Source organism: Lactuca sativa, chromosome 5 (assembly GCF_002870075.4).
Source record: "Lactuca sativa cultivar Salinas chromosome 5, Lsat_Salinas_v11, whole genome shotgun sequence".
Taxonomy (NCBI): Eukaryota; Viridiplantae; Streptophyta; class Magnoliopsida; order Asterales; family Asteraceae; genus Lactuca; species Lactuca sativa.
Window position 1 is genome coordinate 314,109,243 of NC_056627.2, and position 11,670 is coordinate 314,120,912.

The 11,670-nt window shown below is 35.3% G+C and overlaps 1 long non-coding RNA gene across 2 annotated transcripts; it reads left to right on the forward strand.

The window, feature by feature from the left end:
- The first annotated feature begins 1,032 nt into the window (after positions 1-1,032).
- On the forward strand, positions 1,033-3,069 carry LOC111887947 (uncharacterized). Of its 2 annotated transcripts, XR_002848955.3 has the most exons (4): positions 1,033-1,616; positions 1,714-1,790; positions 1,868-1,944; positions 2,010-3,069. It is a non-coding gene; the product is annotated as an uncharacterized LOC111887947 (long non-coding RNA). The 2 variants fall into 2 exon arrangements; XR_006192019.2 differs by having other exon boundaries at positions 1,033-1,790.
- Positions 3,070-11,670: the final 8,601 nt, after the last annotated feature.

The following is an 11,670-nucleotide window of genomic DNA, read 5'->3' on the forward strand; positions in this document are numbered from 1 at the left end:
TTCCATGTCTACTTGGTAATAAATTTAACCGATTTTTTCATATATATATATATATATATATATATATATATATATATATATATATATATAGAGAGAGAGAGAGAGAGAGAGAGAGGTACGTTCAAATGTTTTTCACATCTATTGTGTGCTAAAATGCACCAATAGGAATTTAGTATTAATTATATGTATATTAAATGCTATCCATACTTATAACTCATTTTTATGGAAACTAATTAAATTCGTCATTAATGTCAACAATAATATTCTTTCAGAATAAATTCATATCTAGAAGAATGAGAGTGTATTGCAGCAAAATGAGAATGTATTCTAGTAGAATACACTCTCGTTCTTCATATTCCATACAACTTTATTGTATTTTAAGTGATTGAGTCTTGAAACAAAGTACGAACTCATATATAAAAACCTAGATACAAATTCATTTTGAATGAATGTTATTGTTGGCATTAACGACGGATTTAATTATTTTACATAAAAAGAGAATTATAATTATGGATATCATTTAATATACATATAATTATGGAAATCATTTAATATCTATAATTATTTAATTAAATAATTATTTAATTTACTAAATTTCTATTGGTGCATTCTAGCACATAATAAATGTAAAAAACAAAATAACCTAGCCCTATATATATATATATATATATATATATATATATATATATATATATATATGTGTGTGTGTGTGTGTGTGTGTCTATATATATATATATATATATATATATATATATATATATATATATATATATATCAAGCAGACTAAAGATTATGAACAGTAAAATTTTAAATCTGACAATTTTAACCGAATACTTCCTATACTTTAACATAAGTGGTCCCTTATACTTTGTGACATCGGTAGTTTTAGTGTCGCTCCAACTTTATTTTGATATATGGTAATTGGTTGTGGCTAATTGATTTGGGTCAGGATTTTGTGACATTCATCAATTTCAACGTTATTTCCTCCAATCTTTTTAATACATGTATCGACTCCAGCTCCACTAATCTCCCACTTGCTCCCATCCTTATCCTTCCATGTTTCCTTGACTGCTTTCCTTACCGATGTTTTTCTTCCACTACTTCCCTTCTCAAAGAATAAACCCTTTTTCTTCTCTTTATCTTGGCTTATTCGTCGAATTCCCAATAAAAGGAGACAGAATAGGAAGCAACAATGCGAGGAAGAAAGTGAAAGATGTGCTTTTGTCTCATTTTCCATCTCTTCCTTCTTTTCAATTGGGCTCCACTAATAGTGAAAGAAGAAGACAAATGTTCATTTTCACACAAGAAGCTAGGATGGAACGAAGGTTTCGTTTTGGATTTGAAATTAAGCTATAGTTATATTTTGGTAAGATTTCAACTCTATTTTTTCTTCCTTTGGAATGCCACCTTGTCCTGCTCTAGCTATAATTCTCAATATACCTTTAACCTTGCTATATGTTTAATAACGATATAGGACCAAGGATTTTCAGGTAACGTCTCTTTTCTATTTTTGTTCTTGTTTTTTAAGGCTGATGAACCTTCTATGCTTGGTAAATAAGAAAGATGAAGGTCACAAAGAATAGTGATTGGAACAGATGAATCGAATTTGGTTCCTAGTAAATTTGACTCTTCTTCATCTCAAGCTACTTTGCTCTATTCTACTTTTGACTTTTTGTAGACTTATTCCCTTTTTTTCCTTTTCTAATATTTTAGGGCTCATGGGACGACAGAGCTTAAAGGTGAGGGGTTGAACATGGTTGCAAGGAATGTGAAACCGAAACTACCATTAGGTATCTAATTAGTATTTTGAATTTTACTTTGTTTTATGTTTAGGCTTCTTATATCCGCACTTATGTTGTTATCTAAGGATGAAGGAAAAATATGGAGAGAAGAAAGTGAATTATTTGTTAATGGTTGTTGTTTTTCAACCTGAAGTACCTTCTGGTGAGTATTATACTGAATTTCATTTTGTTAGATTTTATCTTTAATTGTGAATTTTGATATGACAGTATTACAAGCTAACATAAATGGAAGCAATGACGAGTGAAAAATCTACAACAAAATTCCAATTAGAGAAGGAGATGAAGCGTATCCAACAAGCTCGGGTTCAACATCATCATCATTATTATTATTATTATTATTATTATTATTATTATTATTATTAGCTACTTACTTCACTTCCACTCGGTATGCTTAGGGAGGGTTTATTTACTGATTATTGATTTGAGCAAGTGAGTTTTCAGGCACTTGTGGGTCGATTTTCCTAGATGAAAGCTGTTTGGATGAAATATATGGTAAACAATATTCTTTTACTTCAAATTCTTATGCATATTTTCTACAAATAGACATGAAATTACTGAACAAAGTAACAAACCCCCTTTTTATAATTGGAAATAACAAAAGTAGGATTCTATAAGAAATGGAAACGTAGGATGTTCTTAAAAGATTTATTTGTAGAAAAGTAGGATGCCATTAAAATGGATTATCAACTTTGGAATAAAAAACACAAAAGTTCAACTTTACTTTTAGAAAAATATATCTTTTAATAGCATCCTACTACTCCATTTAAAAACAAAATAATAGTGTCATACTTCGTTGCCTTATACATGAACATATTCTGCAATAATACCCACAACTTGATTCTGTTGTATAACAATACTTTTGTCTGACAGATTGTGCGAATGGAGAGAGTTTCTAGATCAGATGTTATCCAGATTAAGTACTTGAACTAATTAATTCTTAATTTGCACTTGGATTCTAACTTTTACACATTTGTTATTGTAGATGTGGAAGATATACCAAACATTATGCTAAATCCATTGTTATACAAATACTAAACGCATATTCATTTATTCATCTACAAGAAGTTGTACACCGTGATTTACAGCCAGAAGTATCCGTTGTATATAATTATTTTTTTGTAATTTAATCTCATTTGGAACAATCAAATGATGATTTTTAGCTTCATTTTGACACAATGATGCTTGGTAGAACTTTCTTTTTTAGTACAAAAGACTAAGATTCTCCAATGAAGGTTATAGATTTCGTTTTATCCGATTTTGTTAGAAACAGTAAGTTGCCTTTTTTTAATGAACTTACCTTTTTAAGACTATATTTATATGAAGCAAACATATATATATATATATATATATATATATATATATATATATATATATATATATATATATCATATTGTGGTTGTAGGCATATGCACAAATATATGTGTATTGGATTTTGTTTATTCTTTCACTCTCTGCTAGAAAATGTGGTCATCTTACACCTACAATGGATGTGTTTGTGTATTATGGTGGATGTATATGCATTTTTATAGATTAAGTGTAATTTAATTTGAGTGGTTGTTATGTGTATGATCTTGTGTATGCAAACCGTGTGTTGTTATGTGTTTGTTTTATTGTTTGTCTGTTTGTGACTGTCTATGTATGTGACTGTTTTTGACCGACTTTATCTTTATGATTGTTTGACTATGTATGTGCAATTGGATGTTTAAGAGGGGATCATCAGCAAGTGAGAGGTGATTGTAATCGTCAGTTGGCATTAGTTTAACATTTAACAGTTGAAGTGTTGCAATATAAAAAGTGTACTGAAAAATCTACAGAAGAATTGAGTACATTAACATCAAGATCAATAGTACTGCAGGTAGCATCATAATGTTGGTAGAAATAATTTAGATTAGTAATAAACATGTTTGCGTTAAGGAAAACTGTTTTGGATAGCAAATTTGATTCCTACGACATCTGAATTCTTGGTGTAAGTCTTGTGTGTATGGTACCGATGTAAGAATAACTTTCAAGGGTACTTTGGTTAATTTTGACATTTTGTAGATTGTTACAAATATATATATATATATATATATATATATATATATATATATATATATATATATATATGTAACGCCCGAGTCGCCAGGTATAAACTTTAGCCATTATTTCAATTAATCAAGGACTAGACCATGAGTACGTTGGGTGTACACTTGGTATGCACGCGTACTCCTTTGCATACGCGCATCAGGGATGACCTATATGTATGTTGGTGGTACCTAGGCGTACGCAGGGCGTACTCAAGCTAGAGGCAAACCCTAATTGTTTGGGTTTGCACCCTATTTAACCTCATTAAGTCCTTCAAGTTCACCACCTTATCAGCCTCCCTTGCCTTTTGAGTCATATCTCGAAACCCTAATCCATTTCCCTAAATTTTGAGCTTTTGGGTGTGTGTGGTGCTTAGAGAAGAAGAAGAGTTGCGAAGAAGCATTAGATTAGAAAGAGCTTGTAGATCAGAGGTTTCTCATCATTTCTAGCTTATTAAATGTAAAATGCTTCTACCTTGATGACTTCATGTGTTACTTGTTAGTTTAGGGCTTATTTCTTCATAAAATGGTCCTTAAGGTATTTCTTGAGAGTATGAGCTACTCCAGAAGGTTATAATGCTAGATCCTAGTGTTTATAACGTATCTTGAGCATAAAAATTGAGTCTTGATGGATTAAGTTCAACCATGCAAAGATTGAAGGTGGTTTCACGAAGATAATGTGGTTAAATCTAAGATTTGCCCAATTAAGACATGCAAAAGCATAAAGTTGGCAACTTTATAGCTTAATGCACTTTAATAAGTCTAGATCTAAAATTAGACGTTGGGTCTTAACTGATTAAGACCTGAGAATGAGGTTTTGGCTAATTGCCGCGTACGTCGAGCGTACCTTGGGGTACGTTGTGCGTATGCGTTTGAAGTCTCGATGATGCTAGGGTTATGAGTACGCCAGGCGTACTGGAAGGTACGCTGAGTGTACTCATCAGAGTGGGATTTGGGCTTATTTTGGGTCACATGTGGGACTTAAAGACTTTGGGACCTTGTTGGGAGTAAGCTTTTTTGTTTGTGATGGGCCTTTGGGGCTTGGGCCCATTTTGGACATAGATCATCTTTTGGGTTTCATGGTTAGTAGCATTTGGGCCTTGATGGGCTAGGCGCAATAAAGCAAGGAATAAGTAACTTTTTCCCTTAAGGCCAGGATTTAGGGTTTAGACTCATGGGTTGGATTATTGACCTAATTTCTAGTTAGGGTTTCTGTACTTGTGATTTAGTGGGGATTTCCGGTTTAGCAGCCTGATCATTTGTTTGACTGTCAGCAGACTGAGGTGAGTGCGGTCACTATACTGTAGGACACTAAGATATGTTATGTGCTTGTAGTATTTGTGTCTCCTATTGTATGTGTTATATGCATGTGGGCATATTTTCTATATGTATATGGGGTGAAATAGACCCGATTTAGCCTTGTGTTGACATATAAGTTGAAATAGACTCGTGGGTGAAATAGACCCGGTGCTGACATATAAGTTGAAATAGAATCGAGGGTGAAATAGACCTGGCATAACCTGGAGCTAGCAAATATGTATTGTATGCGGTATTTTTGGGATCTCACTAAGCTTCACGCTTACGGTTTTCAGTTTATGTTTCAGGTACTTCCGGATCGAAGGGGAGGAGCTCAGGATGATCGCATCACACACACAATATTTTTCCACGTTTTATATGAATCTGATGTATTTGGATGATTTTGACATACTCTGATTCCATTATGTGTATGATAGTGTTGAACCGCTATCCACTCGCGATGATTGACAATTTTTTTGACCACCTTCAGGGTGCATCTTGGTATTCCAAGATCGATCTGCATTCGGGATATCATCAAATTAGGGTAAGAGGGGATGATGTGCAGAAGACGGTCTTCCAGACTCGTTATGGTCATTACAAGTTTGTAGTGATTCCCTTTGGGCTCACCAATGTCCCAACCACATTCATGGACCTCATGACTAGCGTATGTAGGCCTATGTTGGATCGGTCTGTGATTGTGTTTATTGATGGCATCCTAGTTTATTCCAAGACCCATGAGCTGCATGAGGAGCATTTGAGGGAGGTATTGCAGATCTTGAGGAAGGAGAAGTTGTATGCGAATTCCTATAAGTGTGAGTTCTAGTTGCGTGATGTGCAGTTTCTAGGGCGCCTTGTCAACCAAAAGAGTATCCTGGTCGATCCGGCCAAGTTCGAGGCGGTGATGGGATGAAGATTCCATGGTATCCATATGAGATTCAGACTTTCCTTGGTTTGACAGGTTACTATTGGAGATTCATTCAGGATTTGTCCAAGGTAGCGGCTCCTTTGACCAGATTGACGAAGAAGATTGTCACTTTTCGTTGCGGGTCTGAGCAGCATGCAAATTTTGAGACCTTGAAACAGAGATTGTATGAGGAGCCGAATTTGACCCTGCTTGAGTGTGACAACCCGAAATTTCCATTCTGTATAAACCATTTGAAGCCAATAGAAGTAGAACAGTTACAGTGAAAATTCAGACTTCGAGTATAAGTTTGGCAGTTTTCAGGATTTTACACTTAAGGAGATATTAGGAGAGTGGATACACTAGGGTTTTGTGCAACACTGTTATTCCAAAACTTTAGGATATTAGAGTTCATTCCGGGAATAAAAATATTTTCTGTCAAAAATCCCAGGACTATATATAGAAAACTGAACCAAATAGTTCATTAGTTACATTTCCAATTAGAGAAAAGCCAAAATTCTCTCTCACGGATCTTCGGGTTTTTATCCCAAATTGTGAGTACTTCGATCTAGTTATATTACATAGCTTAGATTGTGTATTATAACATCAAAATCGGACCAAAACCCCAAGATTTTGGAGTTTACCGCCCAAGAACACTTGGGGAGTAAACTCCATTTTAAGGGCTAAAAGTGTCCCAATGTCCCTCAAAGCCTTGGAACTTGAACTAGAACCCACCATTGCATATTTAGGACACCAAAATCATTTAAAAACATGGATGAAAGTGAGTTCACGGCCAATGATGTTCCAGGGCCGTGAACTCCATGTTTAAGGGTCAAAATGCCTTGAAAACCTTCCTTAAGCCAAGATACAAATTAGGACAAGTACCCTAGTGTGTTTGGGGCTAGCAAACACCACTAAAACACCAAGAAAAAGGTGTTTACGGCCCAAGATATTTTAGGGCCGTGAACTCCATTTTTGGTTGCCAAAGTGCCCTAAATGCCTTCATTGAACCAAGAGACTAGCATAGCACATTACCTTAATGTCTCTAAGACCCAAAACAATCAAAATACCAACACCTAGGGGTGTTCACGACTGCAAACACATGGCCAAATGGTTCATGGGTCGGAAACTCTAATTAGGGGTGTTTTGATGCCACAAACACTTCCTAAGGCTTAGGCTTGAATTTAGACATGTACTCTAAAGTGTTTATAGCCTAGAAAACATAAGGAATCACATGTATTAAGGAGTTTACGGCCAAGACAAGTTCTTGGGTCGTAAACCCCTATAAAGGGGTCAAATGACACCCTAACTCCTTCCTTATCCCTAGAACCCAACATAGATCATAACCTTGAAATGTTAGAGACTTGAAAACACCATAAACACCCTCCCAAGGGAGTTTACGGCCGTAAACTCCAAGCGAATATGGTCCCAGGGCCGTAAACTCCTTAAAAGAGTTAATAGGAAGCCCAAACACTTGATTTAGCCTTGAAACAATTCACCACTAGAGTTGTAGTAATTCTAAGCTTCATTTAGTGACCCTAAGGAGAGTTTACGGCCAGGAGTTTACTCCCATGGGCCTTAAAATCCAAAACATATGGTCATTAGACCTTAAACTCCCATTAGAGGCCTTGCACTCCTTTGTTGCAACCCATTAGCCTCCTAGCACTTGACCAAAAGTGTTTTACTCGCGTTAAAATGTTTATACTTGTATAATTAGTGTTTTAATCACTAATTATTTATATACATATGTCTTCATATGTAATTAGGATCATTGTGTGTGTCTAAAGTCTTCACTTGACACCAAGCACTTGTCCGATCCTTCCTTACGATAACAGTCCGTTCAATTCCAGTCACTTAATGCAGGTGAGTTCATACCCCTTTAATCAATGTTTTAAATTGTTTTTAAATGTTTTATGGGGGGGATACAAGTAGAATTATGCTAATTATTATATCAATCACATGTGATTAATAAGCAGCATTCAAATGATTGGCTACTCATTAGCCGTTTTACCAAACAGTTTCCTTCAAATGTTTTTCATAAACACTTTATGTGTTTAAAAACACCTTATTACACTGTACATTTTATTCTGTATATTACATTTCAAACTTATTTACAATTGTGTTTCAAACAAATGTTCTTTATACTAAACTGTTTTATCAAACCCATGTCTTCGAAACCATTTTATAGATCGACATCAAGTCGATCTTTTCTTAGAAAATATTTATGTTCAAAGGTTTTACAAATCTTATTTTATGCTTTTATATTATAAATTGCATGCCTCTATATGTATAGTTATATAAGAAATGTTTAAAAGGCTTAGGAAGGCTATCCACCCTATTTCCTTTTCGCGCTTGAGATGTGGTCTGGTGGGATATCGGGCACTCGTCCGAAAGTCGTTTAAATATTAGTTATATAACATGTATACATATATAGTCATAAAGGTCCTTCCAGTTCATCCCATGCCCTTGGGTAGCAAGGGTATACATCCATATCCATACGTATCGGTTAGATTACTAGTAAACTACCATATGGGTAGTTTAGGGAGATACTAGAACTATTACTAGAACGCAATATCATACAATGAGTAGTTCATTCATGAGTCAATACTTTCTAGAACATTACAGTACATTACTATACTTGCTAGATAGAGAGAGAACACACATTACAGCTAGCACATGTAGAACATTTCCGTACATTACACTTACATTAATACGTTAATAAAATTGTGATCCACTGTACCGGAGCATGCCTTAATTGTCATGGCCCGAGTTGTAGCCAGAGTCTCTTGAAGGGAGAGTGTGAGTTTGCGTATAGATCTATACTGGATTGACTATCCTACACCTTGCTGCTAGCTACAGCGGGACCTGCAGGTCTGCGGGTGCCAAACGTCATTCCGTTATTATGACCATTCTTATGTCGTTGTTACCAGTCAATAATATGGTACAATTAATCACATGATGCCTTAATATAAATCCGGTTTAAGGTAATTAGTACAGCAGTAGTTCTTATTGTTGGATAAGGTGTCTAAGTCCATAACTATTTCGGGCTTGTACTTGACCCGACCCGGCATGGTCCATTTGGGTTGCATGGCACCATGCAATTGGATAGACTAAATGTGAGAAATAACACTTGGAGATTATTAATATATTATAAGTTCTAATATATTAATAATATTATTTGATTAGTTGATCAAAGAATTAATTTGGAATTAATTAAGTGATCAAAGGATAACTAATTAAATATATGGGTTGATTATGTAAATCATCCATATCTTGTATAGTGGGCTAAGAGGCTCCATGGATTATCAAGTTGGGTTCTACCCATAGGATGCTCCATGGATGCTCCATGGGAGTTACAAACCCATGGGTCATGGAAATGAAGAGTCATGACACATTAGGGTTTACATGGTGTAACCCTAGATGTGTCAACACTATATAAGAAGCATATTCTCCACCAAAAATCGGCACTACTAAGGAACTAGAGGGCTTGGCCGATTTTGAGAAGTGTGTGTTATCTCAAGAGTCTTTCCAAGAGCATTTGGTGTTGTGTGAAGCATTTGAGGCATCACACTTGGGGTGCTAGGCTCACAAGGTTTCAAGGAACACAAGCAACAACAAGGTAAGTTATTCTATCTATGATTCAAGTTAAAATTGTTCCCCATGTATGCTAGATAGGAATATAACCTTGGAATTCAACTTTGCATGATAATTAGACAAACATAGATCCAAGGTTATTAGGGTTGCATGTACACTTAGGAAGTGTTAGAATGCTCAAAACCCATCAGTGGTATCAGAGCCTAGGCTTGTTTGTTTGTTATTTGTGCTTAAAAGTTGAAGAAAGTCGAAAATCTTGCTGTCTGACTGATGGACTCGGCGAGTCCATGGGGAGGACTCGACGAGTTCATGTGTATCTTCAACCTACTCGGCGAGTAGGTTTATGCACTCGGCGAGTAGGGTCGACAGAGTGCAGAATTTCGACTTGTGTTGCTGGAAATGGATTAGAATCATTACCCTAAAATGTTTTGGTACTTGAAAACTTATTTTAGAAGGTGTAATGTCTTTTCTAACTCATTTACAACAACTAGTTATCAAAATTACAAAGATTAATTGTGATTTTGAAAGTGTTCATATTCATATTCTTGTTCTTATGATGTTTAGATGATCATAGGAATTATTTGTAACCTATGTGGTAGATTAATTCATGATCATAATGTGTTTTAATGGAGTCCATAACTTGTCCTCAAGTTATGGAAAACCAAAAGTCTCTTGGATTAAAAACCATTAAAAGAACATAAGAGTTAGAAAAATGAAGAGTCTTCATTTTATTACTCTATTAAACTCATAAGTTACAAGAAATGAAAAGTTTTGAAAGTTTACAAAACTTGCCCTCAAGTTTTGGAACAAGTAAAGTTAAGTTAAAACTTTAGTTCCAACCCCTAGAATTTTAAAAGTTAAAATTCAACCCTTATACTTATATTATTATGATTTAATAATTATATACATATGTATAAGAACAAAGTCGTCTTACCGCTAGTACGCCTCATTCACGAAGCCGGTCTATAAGGTGGGTATAAGGTTGTTGCCTATAAAATGGTGACTTAATGGGTGTCCACTCTCACCCACCGCTTGCTTGATCGGTGGAGGGTCGTTAGCCGAACGGGTAAGACAAGGACTTATTAATTCTCATTCAAAGTATGATGAATATTATAAAGTAACTAAATGTTTTATTAAATTCCCAATCTTAGTTACTTTAGGAAAAATGTGAATAAGGTGCTATTCCATGAAATTACACTTTACACTTTGATTAAGTCGTTGGTGGAGCGTGTGTGGTTAACCGGCACACTAACTTGGACTTAACAAGGTAGGTAAAGGGTGACTTAAGGTTTATTATAGTGTCGATGGAGCGTGTGTGGTTAACCGGCACATCGATTGAGTGATAAACTTTAAGGGTACCAAGTGATTTGCATGGTTACTTCACACCTCGTTTTGTGATCCTCGGTATCCCAGTCACAAAACTTGGAGGGCACACTCGAGATTGAAACATGCCTTTGAAAAGTTCATTGAATCTCAAAGAATCTAGGAATTTCTAAGAACCATTCAAAAAACCTAATACTAAAATATTGCGGTTTTCGTGGTGGAAATTGGTGAATCGTCATTCACCTACCTTTCAAATATGATATAGCTTAGATTACGGCATACCTCTTCTAAGTTATATTATATTGTGATTGGATCCTAGCCTTAATATTACATTTGGGTGTTTTATTAAGGACTCTCTTATATCTAAACCTATCTTGTCCTCTTTCCTTCAGATGTCTTTCAACAATGCTTCTGGCTCTAATCCTAATGGCTCCTTTTCCCTTATGAACTTGTGTGGGAAAGTCACCTTTGATGGATCCAACTTCAATGAGTGGATCAGAAACATCAGGATGATTACCCGCTACGAGGACAAAGAATATGTCCTTGACAAGGAGCTTAAGGAGATTAATGAGTCCACTGCAACTCCTCAGGAGATCGCTGAATTTCGGGCACATGAAAGGGATGCTACGAAAGTGGCTTGCATCATGACAGCCACGATGACAGCAGAACTCCAAAAGTCTTATGAAGATTT